This window comes from Peromyscus leucopus, chromosome 6 (assembly GCF_004664715.2).
Source record: "Peromyscus leucopus breed LL Stock chromosome 6, UCI_PerLeu_2.1, whole genome shotgun sequence".
Lineage (NCBI taxonomy): Eukaryota > Metazoa > Chordata > Mammalia > Rodentia > Cricetidae > Peromyscus > Peromyscus leucopus.
The window spans coordinates 23,318,196-23,341,556 of record NC_051068.1 but is presented as its reverse complement, the minus strand read 5'-3'; positions in this window follow the sequence as shown (position 1 = coordinate 23,341,556).

The window sequence follows — 23,361 nt, the reverse complement described above, 5'->3', positions numbered from 1 at the left end:
GATGAACACAACACTAATGGGCCAGAACCTCTATTGATAGTCATGGGTAGGAAAGCTTGTTCCTATGGACAACTTGGACATCATGGAAAGAGGTAAGTTGATGGCAACATTATTCTAGACTTATTATTTTAATATACAAAGATATTGAGAACAGAACTTTAGAAATAGGCATCAAGCAAGTATTCAAAGCAAACCAGTGCTGATACAAGTATGCAAGTATGTGAGTACCTTTAAGATAAGAAATAACAACTTTTTTTTTTTTTGGTTTTTGGTTTTTGGTTTTCCAAGACAGGGTTTCTCTGTGTAGCTTTGTGCTTTTCCTGGACCTCACTCTGCAGGTCAGGCTGGCCTTGAACTCACAAAGATCCGCCTGTCTCTGCCTCCCGAGTGCTGGGGTTAAAGGCATGCACCACCACCACCCGGCCAAGAAAGAACAACTTTTAACAGTATCATTAGGAATCAAGATTTGCCTTCCTGTGGAGACCCAAGAATTTCTCAGAAGTCCTGAAGGATGGACAACTGGCACTTTCTTCTGTGTTTTTCCAGGAACACACCTGGCAAAGCCAGTCTGAGGCTGGAGCCAGTGCCTCAGAAGAGTCACGGTTGCAGTTTTTAGGGGCCCAACTCTGCCCTCGGCTGTGGATATTAGTCCTAAGGCAGCTATGTCTGAGGTATCCTAGATTCTCTTTACCAACATTGTCTAATTTAACTCTTTGTTGACCTTCGCCATTTTCTTCCTCCATATATGTATGTATGTATGTATGTATGTATGTATGTATGTATATACATATACTGTATAATAGTATATAGGATGCTGTACTTCTTAACACGTTTGTTTGGCATAAGTCATCAGCATACACAGGACCTCTTGGTCCCAGCTATTGCTTCTTTCTTCTTTAGTTTTTGTCTTTTTTATTTCTCACCCCCAGTCCTCCCACTCAGTGCCTCCCAATTCAGGATTCAGGTCATCTTCCAAAGCAACTGAGGGAGTGAGTAGTGTAGAAGAAAGAAGAGTTCAGCATCAGTTAAGCCAAGACCTAGACAACTATTTTCATATGTTTCTATGCAAAACCATCTGATATAATTTTGTTTGTTTGTTTGTTTTTCAAGACAGGGTTTCTCTGTGTAGCTTTGCACCTTCCCTGGAACTCACTCTGTAGCCCAGATTGGCCTTGAACTCACAGAGATCCGCCTGCCTCTGCCTCCCGAGTGCTGGGATTAAAGGCATGCGCCACCACTGCCTGGCCCTGATGTAATTCTATACTATGAGTTCTAGTATTGTTAAAGTTTTTATAGCTCTTTGCTTCAACTTCCTTGTAAAAAAAAAAAAAAAAAAAAAAAAAGCATGCTAGCACCTGAGTCTGAATAGCAATAGTAAAGGATTCTGCACATTATAGCATGTAGCTAGCAACTCATCAATAATCATGTGATAAGATGCTTAGGTATATTTTGAAGCATTTAGCATTCCCTTCCCCAGTACTAGCTGTCTGGGAAGGTACAAGGGGTAAAATGTATATAACCTAAGAGTATATAACCTGAGGAGAGGAGTAAAGGAACTATGGGGAGCCCAGAATAACTCTTTGCAACCAAGATGTTTCAATGACAAAATGGTCTGAAAAGAAAATGGCTGTCTGCAAGCAAGCAGCAGTGGGAAGAAAATACCTTTTAGACTGAAAATTTATCAGGGATGCAATCAGTCTGTAGATGTGTTGATATCTGTGAGATATCAAAAGAAGAAATGTATTTTTACGTCACCAGTAGGTAAAGTTGTGGTTGCTAGTTCCAAGGAGGTTGCTCCAATAAGCCATGCTTCCTGATCATCTCCTCTTCCTGCTGCCACCCACTGCCATCTGTGAACAGATTATGATTTACTCTTGACCACAGAATATGGTGGAGGTGGCACTGTACATAGAAGAAGTTGTGTAGCTTCAGGATGAGCCTCTTGGAATGTGGTGAATGAAACTAGGTCTTTGTTATGGAAGCCCAAGCCACTCAGAAAGGCCAAGGCAGGCACCACTGTGGAAAGGCACAGATGAGTTTTCAACTAATAGCCAGCATCAAGTGCCAATTTATGAATGAGCAATCTTGGAAATTCAGCTCAATTGAGCCTTAATTTGACTGTTGCTCCAGCCAGCATTTGACTGAAACCACACAAGAGGTCCCAAGCTTAAATGGGAATTGCACAGCTGAGCCCAATCAATACACAGAACAAAGTAAAATAATAAATTATTGTTTTTAAATCCTTGATTTGGAGGTAGAGATTTTACTTTTTTAATTCAGCTAAAGATAATAAGAGCAGATGCCTATTAAAATTCTTGGCTTCAAGAATTGGGTATAAATAAAAGAGATTAGATACTTGAATCATTTACTAGAATTTAATTTTTAATCTGCCATCCAGATGATGTCAAAACTTGGTAGTGATGCATGATAAAATACTTCAGTAATCCTAAAATGGACACAGTTTTAACTTCTCTAAAGTTATCATTCATCTTATAATCAATGAGATTGTATAGCTGGCATAGTTTTCTTTCTTAAGAGTATTTAGAAACTCTACAGCTAATATCCACATACAATGTTTGTCTTTCTGGGTTTGAGTTACCTCAGACAGGATAATTTTTTTTCTCGTTCCATCCATTTGCCTTCAAATTTCCTGTAAAGCAAAGGATGCTACAATCAACATCTCCAGAGAGTCTAGGTAACAAGGCAGGCCCAAAGAAGGATGTATGGATTTTCCTGTGAAGGGAAAATAGAAGAAATCTCCTGGGTAAACTGAGGGCAGAATAGAAGGGAGATTAATGAAAGAGATGTTTTGATTGGGAGGAGGATACTTTGGGGTCAGGTAGAAACCTGATGCAAGAGAAACTCTCACGCATCTACAATAATGGTCCCAGATAAGACTCCTAGCAATAGTGGATAGGTAGCCTGAACTGGCCATCTCCTATAATTAGATTGGTAACTGCCATAATTGTCATCAGAGATCCTTTGTCCAGTAACTGATAGAAGCAGATGCAGAGATCCACAGCCGAGCACTAGGATCCTGTTGAAGAGAGGGAGAATTGTATTGAGTCAGAGGAGAGGGTCAAGGTCATCACAAAGGAACCCACAGAGACAACTAACCTGGGCACACAGGAGCTCACAGACTCTGGACTGACAGCTAAGGGACCAACCTAGGCCCTCTATATATGTGTGACAGTTGTATAGCCGGGTATATTTGTAGGATTCCTAGCTGTGGGGAGCAGAGCCTGTCCCTGATGCATTGGCAGGCGTTTGGGAACCTATTCCTCTTACTAGCGTGCCTTACCAAGCCTTAATACAAGGGGAGGATCTTAGTCCTATCTCAACTTGAACTTGATATGTGATGCTCTGTTGATAGTATAGGAGGCCTGCCCCTTTCTGAACAGAAACAGGAGTGGATTCAGAAGCAGGATACAAGGGAGGGTATGGTGATTAAGCCTGTAACTGAGGATGATACCCCAACATGCAAAGAAACCTTGGGTGACTGTCCAAGAAGCTGTCTGTTTCTGTTATAACTCATTTTTTTGGAAGTCGCTTGTTTGTACTTCTTGTTTTACTAGGTAATATTTCCTTCTCAGGTCTCTGAGGGAGTTGAAGATTAGATGTAGTTACAGTTTTCCTTGTTAAGAAATTCAGAAAAGAAACTCACTAAGAGGTATTAAGTGTATAAGTTTGAAAGACATCATAAGATAGTTTTCTGTTGGTAATATAAGTTAGGACAGAAAGTGAATTAGGTACATTTTGAATTCACTAAAATAGGATAGATAATGGAATATTTTCTCTGAATTTGTCAAATGTAAATGGACTAGACATTGTTGACATATTTATTGCTTGTATATAGTGTATATAATTATTGTACTTATTGTATATAGTTTTTCTTGTATTAGTTATAACTTTTTCATATTTTTATTAGACAAAAAAGGGGAAATTTGGTGATATTTGTGCTGAAATGTGGTAATATTATATTCGTGCTTTAATAAATAAAGCTTGCCTGGAGATCAGAGGGAATAGCAAGCCATTTTAAGAAAACAAAGAAGTCAGCCAGTGGTAGCACATGACCTTAATCCTATCACTTAGCAGGCAGGATCTCTGTGTGTTCAAGGCCACACTAGAGAACAGAGCGAAGTGTGGTGACATACGCCTTTAATCCCAGTACCAACCATAGAAATCTGGAGGTTTGTACAGACAGACAGAAAGTGACAGAGCTGTGTAGGAAGAGGAAGTGAGGTAGTTGACAGCAAATCAGATGACAGAACAGCAAGACATATAGGCATGGGTAAACAGGAAGTAAGTCGCATTTGGAAGCTGCAGAGTTGGTGAGGTAAGGTTGGCTGGTGGCTTTCCCTATTTCCCTGATCTCTCTAAGGCTTTCACCCCTCTATTTTGCTCTGTGTTTTTTATTTAATAAAACCATTTAGAAATTCATCTACAAGAGGTGGGTAGGGAGAGGGGAGGAGAAGAAAGGAGGGAGGTGAAACTGTGATCTGCATGTAAAATAAATGAATAAATTTAATTAATAAAAACATTTTGAAAAGAGTATTTAGAAACCCATCTCACATTTGATAGCATCTTAGCCTATGAAATACAGTATGTTAATTGGATGGATGGTCTATACTTTCCTGTATTGGCCAACTTACTCAGTATGCTTTTGTTTCTTACTGACTCAAAACATTTTAAAGCAGAACCCATGCATTTGTAGCTAAGCAAGCTTCTAGAAAATTCTTATTTTCAATGTCTAAGACATATGAATCCGAGTGGTCAAATCTCTGTGTTAGAATTATCAATTCGGCAACCAGGCTCATCGCTCACTTTGGCTTCTCATTGACGGATATTCTCTAAGCTGTTGCCACCATTGTGCTCACAGCTCCATAGAACCTTGACTGCGTTATTGAGTAGAGAGACATAAAAAATACTCCTTCACAAAGAGAAATATCTATTTCATTGGTCAGCAGCAATTTCACTGTAGAGATTACAAATGGAAATTTACTCCTCTTTGCTACTTATCTTTTGAAATGTGTTTTCCTTATGCAATTGCTCACATAGTCTGTTATGAGACACCTCAAATATGTGGGCTACATTCAGTTCCAACAGTGTCTTCAGTGTGAAAAAGATTTAGACATGATAATGGTAAAAGTTGTACATTAATTATACTTCCTGGCAGGAAACATGAAAATCCTTCTTAAATTTAGGTGTACAATATTTTAAAAATTAGCATAAGTCTAAACAGAACACGCTTTTTTTTTTTTTTTTTTTTTTTGGTTTTTCAAGACAGGGTTTCTCTGTGTAGCTTTGCACCTTTCCTGGAGCTCACTTGGTAGCCCAGGCTGGCCTCAAACTCACAGAGATCTGCCTGGCTCTGCCTCCCGAGTGCTGGGATTAAAGGTGTGTGCCACCACTGCCCGACTCAGAACATGCTTTCTAAATACTAATTTTTTTTCTTTCAGTGTTTGTGTTATGCAGAGATGCAAACTTACTTGCAAACATCAAAAAGATCACCCCAGACATAAAAAAATGCCTACTGCCTAGCTCTAAAATTCTCCCTAGAAATTCAACAATTGTGAAATTAAATTTGACAGCTCACATCCAGGTAGACATAGTGTTATCAGTGTGTGTCTTCTTTTTGTTCTGTAATGGGCAGCTTAGAGGCAAATACACCATGAGGGTGCTATAGCCTTTAGCAACCTTGGCAGTCAAGCCTTTCCATTTGTCTAATAATTTAAGCCATTGTAATGATACTGTGGCCATGTCTTCCTATCACGTAGGTTACACATTTTACAGAACTTTATTTTGGGGTAATTTGTTTAAATTTTAGCTTTGAGAACATATGGGCAAAATATATCCTAATAAACTTATAGAAAGTAACTTCTGCTATCTGTGGTGGCAGAAATGAAGAACAGATTGCATCAGAATCATCTTTACCTTCTGGCATTGCTCAAAGTACTGCACTTCTACCAAGATTCAACTTTAAAAATGATTCAGTGAATGCATATGGAGTAGATTTTACAACAAGCAAAAGTCTATGCATGAGTATACTCATAAGAGAGAATAAATTTGAAGTAATAATACATGGGAGGTTAAACAATACAATTTTATTTTTATTTAAGAATAATTTAATAGTAAACCATTTGGGGAGGACTTTACATCATAAACTTGATAAGTCCTGGGGATTAAAATTCATCTTGGGTTGTATCCTAAACACTCATGGGATATATGTGATTTTTGTATAAAATTTAATATTTATTTCTAACATTCACTGTTGCTCTGACTTTGAATTTGAAGTCCACTGTTCTTTTTTAAAGAGATTGGTTTTAATCAGAATTAGAGTTGAAATTTTATCATTTTAATTGACATTAAATACAATGAGTTTTTCCATTATTTCACAAATTCAAGTGATAACAACCTATTAAACTAAAATTATTGTAATTGAAAGGAATGTCTTTGATATCTGCCACAATAAAAATTATTTGCATTTTAATATTAATAAAAGCAAAACAAAGCTTAGCTATTGAATACTACATGGAGCTGTATCAGTTTTTGTAATTGAATAGGCTACATGATTAGTAATATCTGATGAAGAATATTTTAATATTTTACTTATAAAGCTTCAACATGGCCTAAGGCACAAATAAATAATGCCTTCCACCATAAAACCACCAATGTTCACTTATATTTCTCAGTTGTATTCTTTGTACTCTGAATCTAGAGTTAGTGGGTACGGTACCAGCAATAGCAATATATTGCTTTAGCCAACAGTTATAATAATAGCCGTTAAGACCTGCTATTTGTTGGTCATTTATGGCATGCCTGACACTGGCTTAGTAACACTGTCTAAGTTATTAAGAAAATTTCTTACAATTCTACAGACATTAAAAAGAGAGACAGAAAGATGGGTTGTGAAACTGTAGTTTGTCTAATTCTAAAATATCCCCTTTTATTAAATGTTAATATATTTTACTTTCATTTAAAATTGTATTCCCTATTCTTATACTTTATTTTTGAGATTATAATATAATTACAACATTCTTCCCTTTCCTTTTGTCCCTCCAAAGCCTCCCATACAGTCTTCCTTACTCTCTTTCAAATTCATGTCCTTTTTTTCATTAATTGCTAATGAAATCTGATCAGTCTCTATAATGTTACTTGTACATATATTTTTATGACTGATCACTTAGTATAATTCCTAATGATAATCTAAGCATCTGTCCTTATACCTACAGACACGTGAAATCTTCACCTGTCACCAAGGAAACTTATTTTTGCAACAGAGACCATGACAGAAAACCACAACCAATCAAAATGCATAGTTGTGAATCCCAGTGGGTACATCTAAAAAATATTCTCTTACCTAAGGCTCTAGGAATACTGCAGAAGAGGGAGTGGGAAGACTGTAAGAGCCAGAGGATCGGGGATTTTGCTCTGAGACTTTATCTCCTAATAATGTTAGAAGCTGCAGCCATAAAGTCTCACCAACATGACCACCCAAACATGGACTGAGCAAGGAAGATATCAACAGGCATGCTAAAGTGGACAGGGAAAAGCCCACAAAGTCTCAACCTTAGGGGCTGGAGAGATGGCTTAGCAGTTAAGAGCACTGACTGCTCTTCCAGAGGACCCGGGTTCAATTCCCAGTACCCAAATGGCAGCTGACAACTGTCTGTAACTTCAGTTCCGGAGATCCAACCCACGTGGCAAAATACCAATGGACATAAAATAAAAATAAATAAATTAAAGATTATAAAAAAATTGTCTTAACCTTAAACAAGGGACTACAGGCAACTAAAGAATGCTGAAAACAGGAGAAATAGTCTTCCCCAGGGAAGAGCACACCAATTGGTTATAAAATATGTACTTTAATAATTATTTGATATTATGATCTAATTACATCTTATGGTTTCCCTGTTCTCTTTCTTCCTTCTAAACCTGCCATGCGCCTCTTCTAAAATGGCTTGCTATTTCCTCTGATCTCCAGGCAAACTTTATTAAAGCACAAATAAAATATCACCACATTATAGTTATTATACTTATTGTATATCGTTTTTATTATTAGTTTTAACTTTTTTATTTTTTATTTTTATTAGACAAAAAAGCTAAATGTGGTAATATTTTATTTGTGCTGAAATGTGGTGATATTTTATTTGTACTTTAATAAATAAAGCTTGCCAGGAGATCAGAGAGAATAGCAAGCCATTTTAAGTAAACAAAGAAGTTAGGCAGTGGTAGCACAGGCCCTTAATCTTATCACTTAGCAGACAGGGTCTCTGTGTGTTCAAGGCCACACAAGGGAAGAGAGCGAAGCGTGGTGACACACACCTTTAATCCCAGTACCAACTATAGAGGTCTGGAGGTATAAACAGACAGACAGAAAGTAACAGAGCTGTGTAAGTAAGAAGAAGAAGAGAGGTAGCTGGGCTAAGAGAGCCAATGAGAGGACCGAACAGCAAGGCAATAAAGGCATGGGTAAACAGGAAGTAACTGGCATTTGGAAGCTGCGGAGTTGGTGAGGTAAGGTTAACTGGTGGCTTTCCCTATATCTCTGATCTAAGGCTTTTACCCTATATTTGGCTCCATGTTTTTTATTTAATAAGACCATTTAAGAAATTTGTCTACACATTGTAATTATACAGAACAATGTATTTTTATCTGTGGATTTGACCTTTTTTTAATTAAGAATTTTTTTATTCATTCCACATACCAACCACAGATCTCCCCCTCCTCCCTCCTCCCTCCTCCCACTCCCTCCCCAGCTCACTCCCCAATCCCTTCTCCACAAAGGTGTGGCCTTCCATGGGGAGTCAACAAAGCCCAGCACATTCAGATGAGGCAGGTCTAAGCCCTTCCCCCTGCATCAAGGCTGTGCAAGGTGTCCCACCACAGGCAATGGGCACCAAAAAGCCAATGCTTGCACCAGGGATAGATCCTATTCCCACTGTCAGGGGTCCCCCAAACATACCAAGTTACACAACTGTCCTGCCCATGCAGAGGGCCCAGTCTAGTCCCATGCAGGCCCCACAGCTGTCAGTCCAAAGTTCATGAGTACCCACTGGCTTGGTTCAGTTGTGTCTGTAAGTTTCCCAATCATGGTCTTGATGTCCATTGCTCATAGAATCCCTCGTCCCTCTCTTCCACTGGACTTGTGGAGCTCTGCCTGGTGCTTGGCCATGGCTCTTTGCATCTGTTTCCATCACTTATTGGATGAAGGCTCTATGATGACATGTGGATTTTATTTTAACTGTGACCAGTAAAAACATATGACAAAATTCATATGACATTTTACCTATTATTTTACATTTTTATTCCTCAGTAGTATTAAATAACATGAGTCCTAACACTGAAGAAATTAATGCATGCCTAGAGTAGAAAGTAATGGGCAGAAACCAGTGAACTAGAAAGAATAAGAAATTGTGGGAGCCAGTCAGCTGAAGCAGAATGACAGGAGTCAGAGTCAGAGCTCCAATAAACAACTGAGGTTGCTAAGGGAATAGAATGCCACATTAGGCTGCAAACTTTTAGGACTTACGACTCTTAGCCAATTAACTAGACAGATGTTGCTTTAATTAATTAAAGAGATAGAAGAGCGTGCCCACAAATAGCATTGCTTACTTAAGATCTACATCTGAACAGGAAAAAAGAGGCCAAAAAAAAAAAAAAAAAAAAAAAAAGAGTCATATCAAACAAAGAACCAAACTATTACTTTCTACAAATGCTTGAATAGCTTTCATGACAAGGTAAGTTCGAATTCAAAAAGTATGATTCAGTAAGATGTGTTCAAACATGCTGAATTATTGAAGAGAACACAAAGTCTGCATATGAAAAGCAGCACATGAACCTTGAAAATACTTTCACTGCATTATTTAGAATAGTTATAAATGTCAGGTTTTTGCTAATGGTACTTCTCTTAAGAGTAAAATTTGCAAAATAATATTTACCAAAGTTCATGAGACTTTTTCTATGACACCATGGGCATACTTCCTTGTACTAAAAGTTATGTGCCCCTGAGGAAACATACTGTAACAGACACAAGTGTAACTGAGATATTTTTTGTTCTTATGTTTTAGGCTTGTATTTTTGTTATAACCCTAGAAAGTCTTAAGTACATATTTTAGACTTTTATGAGTGACATAATTGTCCCATAAGGAAATTACTTTAATTAAAATTGTTTGATAAACTATCAAATTTACTGCAAATGTTCATGGACTATCCCATAAACATTCAAAAATGCTGTTTGTTCAAAGGATTTTAATTTTGTTTTCATATCAAAAGCTGTTCAAGACATATTTCATATATTATTTTATTTATTCTATTTTTCATGGACAGGATAATTTTAATGTCTCAATAGATCATCTAGATGCTATTAATGTAACTTTTATTGGAATTAGGGGATTATAGATGATACTCTAGAAGCTACTTAACAAAACCTTAGTTTGAAAACAATATCAAAAACTAAAAATTCTACTTGATAAAATTATCAGGAGAAACTTGAGAAGTGATATAAAATTCAATGAACAATAAGTGAGTTGAATGGGTGGAAAATGATAGTTCTTGATTTAACTGTCTTTTGCTGGCATATAAATTAAAGTGGGCTTAATTGAACAAATCTATTTATGGTATTCATTAAAACGGAGGCATTTACAAGTGAGAGTATACAAGATATTAGTGTTGTAAATTCACTTTATTTTATAACTTTTAAAATTTGTATTTGTTTTAGCAATATTTTGTTAATTCTTTAAGAATTTTAGACAATTTATTTTGAACATATTGCCTCCCCACATTGCTCTCTCAACTCCTTTCAACCACACTCTCCACCCTCCCATGACCTCCTACCAACTGTGAAATTTCTTCTTCTTTTTTCTTTTCATTCCTCCATAAGTCTAGTTTGTGTTATTCAACTGGTATTGGGAGTGGGACCTGTCCTGGTGAGTGGTCAATTTACCAGGGACATATCATTAAAGAAAACTGATTCTCCCTCTCCATGAAGCTATAAAATACCAATATCTTATCAGCTGATGGTGGGTTTGGGGGTCTACCATCCCTCTCCATGCTGGGATTTTGTCTAGCTGGAGCTTGTGTACATCTTGAGCAATTGTTGTGATTAATGTGCTTTCATGTGTACAACTGCCCTATTTCATCCTGAAACTCTATTTCACTGATGTAATTCCACCATTTCTGGCTCTTAAAATCTTTCCACACACAATGCTGCCATGACTCCGGCACCTTTGGGGGAAGGGTGAGATATGTGTGTCTCTCCCATTTAGAGCAGAATGCTCCGCTGTATTCTTTTCCTTGTATGTTGAACAGTTGAGGGACTGTGTATTAACTGTTCTCCTGGAAAGAGAAGCTAGATTCCCTGATAAGAGTTTAGAGATGCTCTGATCTGTGGGTTTAGAGATAGTCATTAAGAGGTGTTTCAATATTGTGTTCATTAACAGAATAATAGTACCAGGTTCTTCCCAGGACTTATCTAGCCACAGGTTCTTGGCCCTGTCAACAGTTCCAGGTGTGGGTCCCACCTCATGGAATGGGCTTTAGATCCAATCAGAAAATGGTTGATTATTCCCATAACATCTATGCTACTATTGTAGCAGTGACCATATCTTGTCAGGCCAGTTGATTTTGTAGTTTACAGAATTCACAGTTGGGTGAAATAGAGAATTACTTTTCTCCACTGGAACATTCATATTACCTTCCAATCAAAAAAGTTAGTCAGTAGCTTCCAGGTGAGTTGAACTTGATTTCCTGTGTCCTGTGACTCAATTATGTGATGTTTTCAGCAATAAGATCTTATAGTCAAGTTCTGCAGGCTAGTCAAGAGTAATAGCAATCGTCTGTAATGCATGGAAGGTCTATGTAGCTCAATTGGCTACAATTCAAAAGATGTAACCCATTCCTCGTACTGGGGTTTTATTTGCTACCACGAAGTGGTGTTTAGTTTAGATATTGTACTCTTGTTATAGAATAGCTCCATTAAAACTCTACAAGTCTTGCCAGCAGAGATGAGATACCCTTTAAAAATAATACATTGCATCTGTGGGCTATATTCAGTCAGTGCCTACTCTAATCTAAACTGCCTTCTGTGGAGATTATATCAATAGACTATATTAATAAAAGTGTCTACCCTCATGATGTCTATCTTTTGATAATGGGAATAAATGATATTATGTGAAGGACAGATTGTGAGAGAGGGCAGTTCATGCTAAGAAAAGAAATCACAGGAACAGGAAGTTATGAGTATATAATACAATTCTAAGGAACAATTTTAAAGGAGAATGGGGTTGTTTGAGGACACATGTGAAATGACTTGAAGCAGATTACTTTCATCAGTGGAGATGAGTAAAGTAGTGAGTCTTAAGAGTTAACTAGTAAAACCAGAACTGTCAGGTGTTCAGTACTCCTCTGGAAAACAATGGCATTTCTATATTTTAATAGTAATCAGAGATATCAATTTACCATTCAATGTTAGAATCTAATAATTTGAAAAGATAATCTTTATTCAGAATGCATTGTTTTATCCACATCACATATTATAAGTAACATCACAAAAAAATAGTGATACTGTCTTGAATTTTCCATAAGACACTTTTCTACATTATACATTTTTAAAGACTGGGTGGTTTCCTTTTTAAAATTCTCCTTGAGCCGGGCGGTGGTGGCGCACGCCTTTAATCCCAGTACTTGGGAGACAGAGGCAGGCGGATCTCTGTGAGTTCGAGGCCAGCCTGGTCTCCAAAGTGAGTTCCAGGAAAGGCACAAAGCTACACAGAGAAACCCTGTCTCGAAAAAACCAAAAAAAATTCTCCTTGAGTAGCTACTTTCAAACATTTGACACTCATACAAGAATACCTATTAGTTAATTATTAAGTTCAAGTAATAAGTAACCTAAAGACTGACTTGTAAAGGTGGTTTGTCAAATAGAACATTATATACTCACGTTATAATCTGCAGGAGGTGAAATTATGAGTCAATATTTCAGAGTGGAAACATAAAGATACAAAAGGCAATATTTATTAACCTCATGTATTAAAAAGGATAAATATACACATTAAAATATGCTTGCATGCCAATAAAGAATTGTGAAAATAAATTTTAAAAATGTGTTAATAATCTTATCTCTGAAATGATATGTGAGTTGTAGCATATTTTGCTATTCTTTCTTCCTGAATATTCATTGTTTCCAAAGTGCATTTATTACATTATGATTAAAAACTAGGTTGCAGTAAATAAAGTCTGCATATGCTTTGACACAGCAATTTTTTTAGTAATTTATCCTAAAGAAATGATTAAGGATGTGCATAAAGATTTATGTATATAGTGTTCATCCTAGCATTGTTTATTACAACAGAAAGGGAAAATAGCCAATCCTGCAACATAAGAGCCTGGTTAAATAAACTACAATATGTCTCTTTTATTAATACCATGTACTCATTAAAATGACAGTGTAGCAGCTTTCTCCAAAGTGATATATTGCCCTTTATTAACAAAATTTAAAATGGGAGGGGAGTTATAAGATATTATATATTGTAAATTCACATTTGTTTATATGGACTTTTTTACTGACATCTATATGCTATATTCTCTACTGTATCTCTGTCTGGCTGGTTTGTGTTTGTTTTTTTTTAACCCTATAAATAAACTTTGAAAAATTTCAACAATACTCATTACTTCTTTAAAACTATTTTGTTTGGGGAATTATAATATAATCTCTTTCTTTTCTTTAAGCCCACCCATATACCTTTCTTTCCTCTCTTTCAAATTCATGGCCTCTTATCATTAATTGTTGTTACATGCATATATGTATTACTAAATATAACTTGGTCTGTCTGCATAGTGTTGCTTGTATATATGTTTTCAGGGCTGACCATTTGGCATTGGATAACCAATTGGTGTGTTCTTCCCTGGGGAAGAATATTTCTCCCACTCTAAGCATTATTATTTTCTTGTAGTTCTTTGCGTAGGCTTGAAGCATTGTGGACTTTCCCCCTCTTGCATCAAAGGCTCAATGAACATGAGAGAAGAGGGGGCAGAAACCTTATAAGAGCCGGGAGATCAGGGAGTTTGCTGTGAGACTGTGTCTGCTAGCAATGTCAGAAGCTACACCCATAAAAATATCAACAACATGAATACCTAAATATGAACTGAACAAGGATAGCAACAGACATACTCAATACTTTAAAAGGAAAAATTTGTTTCAAAAACTCAAATCACATTTAAAAGAATGAAGACTTTCTTGTATGTTAAATTATAAGGTTGACAAGTTTTAGTGTAAAGTTTTATATTCCTGTCTGTAACTTTTATTAGCACCACTAGAAAGAATATTTTTTCATCCTTGAAACAGAAGAGCAATAAACCTAATCAAACATCTAATAAAATGAAGTCAGAAAAAAATGAGGATCACAGCATGAAAACGAAGTATCAATGCCTATACTAAGGAAAATATCTAATTTGGAATGAAGTATCAATGATTTAGCAAAAATTAAAGTGAATTAAATTCACTTTTACTAATTTTGGGTCACTTCCTTTATTTAATAGTAATAATAACCATAATAATTATAATTTGCCAACACCAACAATATATATATACTTTTTATGTTATCCTTATACTATTCTAAATCTAACCTTAGAAATATATATTTTGGGGGTGATTTGATAAATACTGGAATATGACAAAACCTGAGACTTTGTTATATGTGCATCAAGCAAATAGTGCAGCTGGAATATAACCACATTTTCCACACAAATGTACTATCAATTACCTTCACAATCTGTCAAAATACCTTACCTTGATGTTTAGATGCACTGAGGACGTGGGTTCAGTAACAAGATGAATGCAGATCCTGAGCATATGCTGCGCAAGAGTGCAAAGTCATCTTCAGGAGTTCAAACCTGGAGGAGTCCAGTGTTAGCTCCAGTGACACTTGACAGAGACAGCAGAAGAGTGAGCTGTGGCACTGGGGTTTACGTGGGAGCTACTGTGAAGTGTTGGAAGTTTCCAGGCTGGTAATGATAGGAGCAGTCCTGGAAGGGATCAGAGGACTCAGGAAGGTGTCTGCAAACAGGCCAGAGGTAATCCACTTGGCATTAAAAGCACAGAAAAGCAGCAAAAGGAGACACGTAGCGGACAGTCTATTGAACTAACTGAATTGTAAAAGGAGTCCCCTCCCCTCAAAAGAGAGCAAGTCATCAGAATTGTAATATAATCATCCAAAGGGCATAATGCGATGTGTGCAAAATGTGAGAACATTAAGCAACATAATTTTCCTCAGGAACATGAAATATCATACATTTTTATTCATTTGTAACATTAATTAGCAGTGTGGAAAGTGACCATAATCAAATGATCCCCGGAACTCTATATCCAAGAATATAGTTAGTTAAGCTGACATTTCACAGCTTTGTTCACTTTGTTTCCCGTAGAATCCTCAGTGACTGTGACTATTTGAGTCACTGGGAAAACAAATATTAAGCTTCCTTCCTCTTTTCTCAGTGCCATCGTTCAATTCCTAGCCTTGGTTCTGAGAATCACTTCTCTTCTTTCATTCCCTTTGTAATTCCAACAACAGGGCCTTCTGCAAAAGATAAATCTCATTCATCGGTGTTCTGAAGTTGGGAGGGAAAGAGAAAAAATAATCAATGTGTTAGCAATCATGACTCTATATATAGGTAGGAGGAAGCAGATAAAAACCAAATCTGTTTTGGTAAAACACCATAAGCTCCTGGTCATCAACAAAAACACAGGAAATTAGCTCTCAGGAATAAAAATGGCAGCAGCATGGATTTTGGAACCATGGGTACAGATGGGATAACACCACAGAGCAAGTTCAGATAAAGAAGGGTCTGTGGACAGAACTTGGGAAACTTAGCCAGAGAGTCCAGAAATGAGCAGCCAGTCCGACAGCAGAAGGACTGAGAGTGATGGGCCTGCGTGTTACCAGAAGTAAACAGTGATTAAGCCAAGTGATGATGGACACACAGGATAAAGAGTGTTACCTAGGGCTGAAGAGACAGCTCAGTGAGTAAAGGCCTCAAAGGTCTGTTCACCTGAGTTTGATCCCAGGGTATTTCTAAAAGTGGCAAGAGAGGAAAAACTTCAAAGGTTATCCCCTGACTTTCACATGCCTGCATGTGCATGCACACATGAACGCATGCGCGCGCACACACACACACCCCAACAAAATAATGATAAAATATTTTTTAAAAGAGACTGAGAATTGATTGTTGGATTAAACATTACAAATGGCAGCAGTAAGCTTAAGTGTTTTTTCTAATCACATAGGAGGACAGAAAAATAGATTGGAGTAGTTGAAAGAGAATAAAAGAGAGAAGATTAGAGGTCACTTTCGAAGGATTTGCTGTTGCTATAAGAAATAATTAGGATATAGGACATTAACTGGAAATAAAATTATTATCAGTTTCTTTTCAAATGAGAGAAGAAACAGAATATTTGCATGTCAATGGCAACGATCTAACAAAAAAGAAAAATCTAAGAATGAAATAAGAAAATAGTTCTTGAATAGACCAGAAACCAAGGTCCAATACAGAAGAGCACTGGCCTTACACATAGCACAAGCAATTAACCTATAATATCTCAAGGAATGAAAGATAAAGTTACAGAATGAAAGGCATGGATCATGGTGAAAGTTCACTCTGACAGCTTCCACTTCTTAATGAACCACAAGGAAAAGCTTTGAGGAAAAAACCAAAAGGAACAGCAAAGATTTGGAAATGATAGAGAGAGAATAAGAAACAGCCATTTAGGAGAGGGGAATACTCTGTGATTCTAAGAAGCGGTGTGGAAACTTACATAGAAATAGGCAGATATGCATAAGCCAAACACATAGAAAGCAGGATTTTATTTAAGCATGCTGGAGTGTACCCAGGAGACTGAGACCAAGTAAGTAAGGAAATGATGTACACATCAGTGTCATTATTGTAGTCCGTGATGTGATTAAATGTGGATGAGGAGGAAGAAATACCAAGGTAAGGGACAGTAAAAGTTGAGGGAAAATGTACTCAGGGTTTAGTAATGTCCTTGAATTATGGGTAATGACATATTCTAGAAGGAAAGTTGAGAATGCAGTAGGTTGTAGTTACAAAAGGAAATAAAAGCACATTGAATTTATTAACAATGAGAGACATCAACACAGCAGCCCTTGCATTTCTCTCAACAGATGCATCTAACCAGGGGAAAGTAACTTTCCAGTGTGCTTATACCAGAAGTGTCTATAAAGCATTCGATCTAGGAATACTTTGACAGAAGATCTTTCAGAAAATGACCCGAGAGGACTCAGTGTCTACATTATACTGTTGTGTGCTACGGCTCTACAAATAAACACAGTAACCAAAACGCCAAAGGATCTTTTGTTGTCTGTCCCTATTGGTGTGTAAAGGTTTGTTCTGCAGATGAATATGTGTTGTGCTAATTTGACACTTACTGAAAATTAATTTTTTTTCATTTTAATGATCATTGATTCAAGCCAAATCAGTTATTTTTAAAGCTCTCTGCTTTAGTTGTACATTATGGCTTTGAAGTTAATCAGTATGCAAATTCTCTGTAGTAAACCTCTATAAAGTGTGTCTAAGGAGTATTAGTGGACAGGTGGTGGCAACCACTTGTAAAAATGTGAGAACTTGCAAGTTCATTGCCTTTAAGTATGCCAAACATTTCAATTTGACTAGTTTTTAGTTAAAGGACATTTCAGTTTTAATTGCTGGCCTGTCCTAGAAGGACAGGAAGAAAATAGAGAAATTAATCTTTTATCTCTGTTACTTGTAGCTAAAGTTATAAGATGTGTGCATGCAAAATGAGAAAATGATCTCATGCATTAGAAACACCTAAATGATCATGAGTTGTCAACCTGTGAATTAGTGAATAAGGCCATTTGAGGTGTCCAAAATGAAAGCAGGGAAATCTATGTTATTAAGTTGGCCTAGTCTATGGCAACCAATTCCCAGGTTCATCAGTATTGGCCATAGTTTGCATGAGCAAGTCTACAGTATGTGAACCACACCATTTAAATCAATGGTATTGTTGTCTACCGTATTACTCTAACATCAGATTTATGTGAAGACTGAAACATACAGTCGTGAACCACAGATTTAAGTGATGCCTTTCCTCACATTCAGAGGCTACCTTTTCCTGTTGTCATTCCCTAGGGAACAAAATTGTCTGGCCTATCATACATAAATAGTTGTGAAGGTTTACAAACAAACCAGATGTATACAACATATCACTTTTCAAGACTGACAGACTCATGCATACATCTGAGTTTCTCTTACAGGTTTATGAAGCCTCAGTTCATCATGATAAGTTAATTTGGATTCAAATACTTAGGTGATTAAACAAACAGGCAAGAAAGGACAGAATCAAAAGTAATAGTATATTTTCAGATGGAATTTATTGACTATACTACTGGGCATAGACACAGAATACGGGGTATGAGGTTTTGAAGTTGTAAGGTAGATGAAACAAGTAAATGCCTATTATGCAAGAAGAAAATGGTGCTCACTAAATAAGCAGAAGCAAGAGAAGTGGGTAAAGTTTCCTTAAAGTACTGGATGACTTAAGCAGGTAGCAAACATGCAAGAGAAGACTGGAGAGCAGGGAACATGCAGGAGCCTTAGATGTGAGGAATATGGAAGTTGTATTGGGGACAAGGCAACAAGAGGGCCACTTTGACAGAAGCATAAGAATTATGAGATTTAAGACATAAGAGTACACAGATCTACCTGTGGGTGGACATTGACCCAGCAATTCTCAAAATGCCATCCAGAAACATCAAAGATGCATGAGACTACCCCCAGAGTATAAGCAGGGACAAAGTGACTTCATAGTAATAGCAAGATGACATTTGTCCTTTCTCCTCCATCGTCTCATGGGCAGAGAGTGGGATTTGCTAGAAGGTGTGTTCCATGTGATATCTCAGCAGAGTTAATCAGGCCAGATATGGAGTAATAGCTCCCTTTATGGATGCAGCAGACATTGGAGGTCTTAGAACTCAGTGTCTTTTATTACCATCTTCAGTCTGAAGAAATAAAGTTATGTTTAATGAAATCATGCTGCTAACATGCAATGTGATTGGTTTTGTTCTAAACTACACTAGAAAAAAATTCAACTTTTACTTTAATCCCTAATATTGTAAATATGGCATATATAATGTGTATTAATTAGAGCATTTGAGGTTGCCAAGTTTTTACAGAGTATGGAGGTATCCTGAGACTGTGTTTGAGGAGTAATAATTTATGCTAAAAGATTTGGGATTCTTCCCTTAAAAAAGGAGAGGAAGAAGGAAAAGGCTACTAGAATGTGTTGACAATGAAGACAAGATGAAGTGTGGAGCCTGGCTGTGAAATCTGCCATGTTTTAGTCAATAAGTACACAGTACCTATGAATTCTGGAATTCAACTTTTGTAAATCATTTCAATGTTAAAGAACACGCAATGTTTAAATTGAACACTTCACAAACACAATTGCCCGGCCCTTTACTGCATACTTGCTGTAGCTACTGACATTGTCATCATAGGCCCTACATAGGTTTCACCAATTCTGAACATTTGTGCTTGGCCTTGGCTTGGGCTCACATCATCTGCATTGCTCCCCTACACACACCTCTTCTGGATTACAGTGTGTGAGGTCCATGGGGAACTGTCTTTACTACCAGTTATGACATGTGTCATTCACACAGAATGTGTAGCACTGGTACTGAACAATGAATGGTTAGGACCAAAGCATAAGAATTTGGAAACTTGCACATTGCGAGGTGTCTCAAGTTGCCAAAGAAAATGTAATATTGTCTATGAAAATAAGCTACTTCATAGATTATCTAACATTGGATCTTCTTCCTGGCTTTTCTTCCTCATTGCCTCACCTCTGCTTTCTGAGATGACATCTATAAATAATCTACAAATGACACTACCTTCAACATCTGCACTGGGAAAAACCCAAGTTAAAATTATATTCAACCAAAACTTTTGCCTGAAAATCTAAATTGCACTATTAGTGAAAATCAGAAATCTATTTGAAGAGAGAAAAAAACCAACCTGAAATGATGCTTTGACAAAGGCATGTTCTCGAATATGCTGATTATGGTTTCGGTGTGAAAGGTCCCCATAAGCTTGTGGATGAAGAGTTGGTTTCCAGCTTGTAGCTGTTTAGAGGATGTTGTGAAGTCCTTAAAATGTGGGACCTAAAAGAAACAGTGAGTCTCTCAAAAGCAGGTCTCATAAGTTATAGCTCCCCCGAATCTCCACCCCATTGCTACTGGGGCTCTCTGCTTCGTGATCCCTCAAAATGTAACAAGCTTCCCAGCAAGCTCTTGCTCTCATAGATAGTGCCACACCCTTCTGCCTTCTCTGCTCTGATAATCTGTATCCTTCTTAAATGATGGGCCAAAATAAATCCTTTTTCCTTTAGATTTCTTTCTTTGGATATTTTGTTACAGTGACAAGAAAAATACCTAAGGCAATACTTCTGCTTTGTTTAATAAAGAAGAACCAAATATATTAGTAATAGACTATTTTATCAATAAAGTGACTCTATTGGCTACTTTAAGTCTCCACTGGAAGATGGTAGCAATAACAATATTTCCAACAAGTAAAAGTACTCTGTAAACCATAATAGTAAAATAGTTGAGCTTTCAAGATACTTTCCAAATAATCCAGGCAGAGAGAAAAGAGCTGCCTGATCTCTGTAGACTCTACAGGCTGACATCACAGGAATGAGGAGCAGAATAATGGTTGCCAGGGGTCACAGAGACTTCCCCCCATAGCACTTCTGAAGGATGGTCAAGAATCTAATTTTGCATTTTCTTAGTGCCTTATAGTTTTGCACACACTTTCTTCTCTCTGTATTGGCTTCTCACAGGTCATTGCAAATACTCTAAATCTCCTCTGGAAGAAAGCTCCTTCTCAGGATTCCCACTGAGCATACCTAGAAGAAATAAATGTATCCTGGTAGTTACTAATTAGTGAGAAACTATGACCCCCCTCATTTAACACATCCTGCTTGATAATTATTAAATAACCACAGAGGAAAGTTCAGTGCTTTTTAAGTAGCTTACTTCACTTGTATTTTTGGCCTTAGAATCAAGACTGCCATTATTTTTAAATATATTCACTCTTTTCCTAAGAAATATCATTCCATTTACTGATCTTCTCATTCACTGCATATAAATCTGATTACCTATTGCCTGGAATATGCAATTATGTGAAGTAGAATAGAAAATTAGACTCAAATTTTTCATTTCTAATTACCTGCAAATGTCATTGTTCCTTGAAATAGTCTTTCTGTTTAAGTATAGATTTTGTAGTTTCCCTGATAAATTTCAACTCAACATGGGAAACAGATCAAATAACACGCCCTCTTTGAAAGGCGCCTTGACCATCCCCTTCTCAGTGGCACAACTAGATTTAAATACTTCTGGGATCCTCTTGAGCATATTAAATTTACTACATTTTATTATAATTATAACACTGATTTCTGTGCTTGTCAATCAGCTTAAGTACTTCAAAGGCGGGCACTGCTGCACACACTTGTAAATGTTCAATGTCTAACCCAGGACCTAAGAAATAGCAGAAATCTCATTTAAATGGATGGACAAAATAACACATCAATCAATGAATAAGTAATTACATGAATGAAAGCACAAATAAATGAGTAATCAGAACAACTAAATCCCCTAGTACTCAATAAAAGTGACCAGCATCCTCAAGGAAGGGTTCTTCACATTTCCATTTCAGTCTTTAAATTGCTTCTAATTTAGTAAAAATTAAAAGAATTTTTTCCACTGAGCTAATTTTTATATTCTAAGGTTATTTCTGACATTAATTAATTATTCTCCATAAGCTTGTCTTTTTGCCTTCTCTGTCTCCAAAGCAAAGTACTGAGTGTTCAGTTCACAGACTTCACAAAGATTTCACAGCTCTGTTCTTACTGCCTACACTAGAATTGAGACTCACATTGAAGATTTTTTTTTAAAGTCTTATTATTACTATTTCCAAAAGACTGTTACAGAGAAAGAATTGTTCTTATTAGGACGATGCTAATTAATTTTATCTGATCACGAATCTGCCCTAACCTCAGCTTTCTGTGTTCTGGAGACTGCTCTTTTTATAGAATGCCCAGCCAATCCCTTTGTGCACCACACATTCAACAGTAGTGTAATCTACCTGACAGACCTAAATGTAAAGCTTTAGCAGTATGCCTGTGTAGACAGGGTTCAGCTACCTGGTTACAACTGCTGGTAAGGAGTGGCACAGGGTTCTGTTTTCCCATCTTTCTTTGTCCTGTCTTCTGGTTGAGTCAATTGCTGTGTGAGTGTTGTTGTAATGGTGCAAGACAAGTTGCTTCCATGACAGACAGCTTTGGTTAAGTTTACTCTTTTGTACTTGGGATCGAGAATTTGCTTTGGGCCATTTTTTCCAGAAGTCCTTCACTTCCCTGAGCTTTTGAAATCATCAATCTTAAATATATATCACTCGGAGAACTAGCTTGACAGTTGTGATGGGCCATTATTGTATCTTAAGCTCCATTTTTGGGAGATTTCACTTGACATTTCAGGCTTATTATGCTACCTTGAAAGATGGCATTCCATAGGGCCCTGTGTTTGATCTCAGGTCTTCATTAGTTAATGCAGAGATCCAAAGCTTCCCCATGGAGTGAATGCTAACTCCAAAACCCTGTGAAGTAACATTCACTGTGGTTTTTTTCTTCATTAGTAATCACACTGGACACGTTGAGAACAGTCTGTACATATAGAAATCCTTACAATGTAATTTCATTAATTATTAAGATGAATGGCAATTAGAAATCGCTGTTGTGCTTAATTAAGTATAAATTAAAAAGTATTGCAGCAATGTCTCCTTTTTGGAAAGAGGAAAAGGAATGCTAACTAAAGTGTTTTTTTTTTTTTTTTTTTAATTTAAGTTTTCCTCTTTTGCAGCCACTAAAAAGAATTTCTGGTGTTGCTTGAAGTCAAGATAGAGTCCAGCTGTAATTAATACTGTTGTAGAAAAAAAAGTCAATTATAGATATACTTTGCTTTCAAAAGGGTTTGTGTAAAGAATATTTTAAGAAGAAAAGAAGTGGTCATTTTTTAAAATAATTCATACATAAACATCAATCCTATAAAATCCTGCTTTAAAGCTTTGAAAATATTAGGCAGCTTACAAAAATTATGCTCTTTAGTAATGGTATAAGGCATTAGATCTATTATTCAATGCAATATGTGCTACTTAGTAATACAAGTAATTGTTGATATATTAAATGAAGATCCTGAATTATGGTTTCATAGTCCAGCATAAAATAGTCATCTCAGGCTAGGGAGAGACGATTCAGTAGCTGAAGTGCTGGCCACA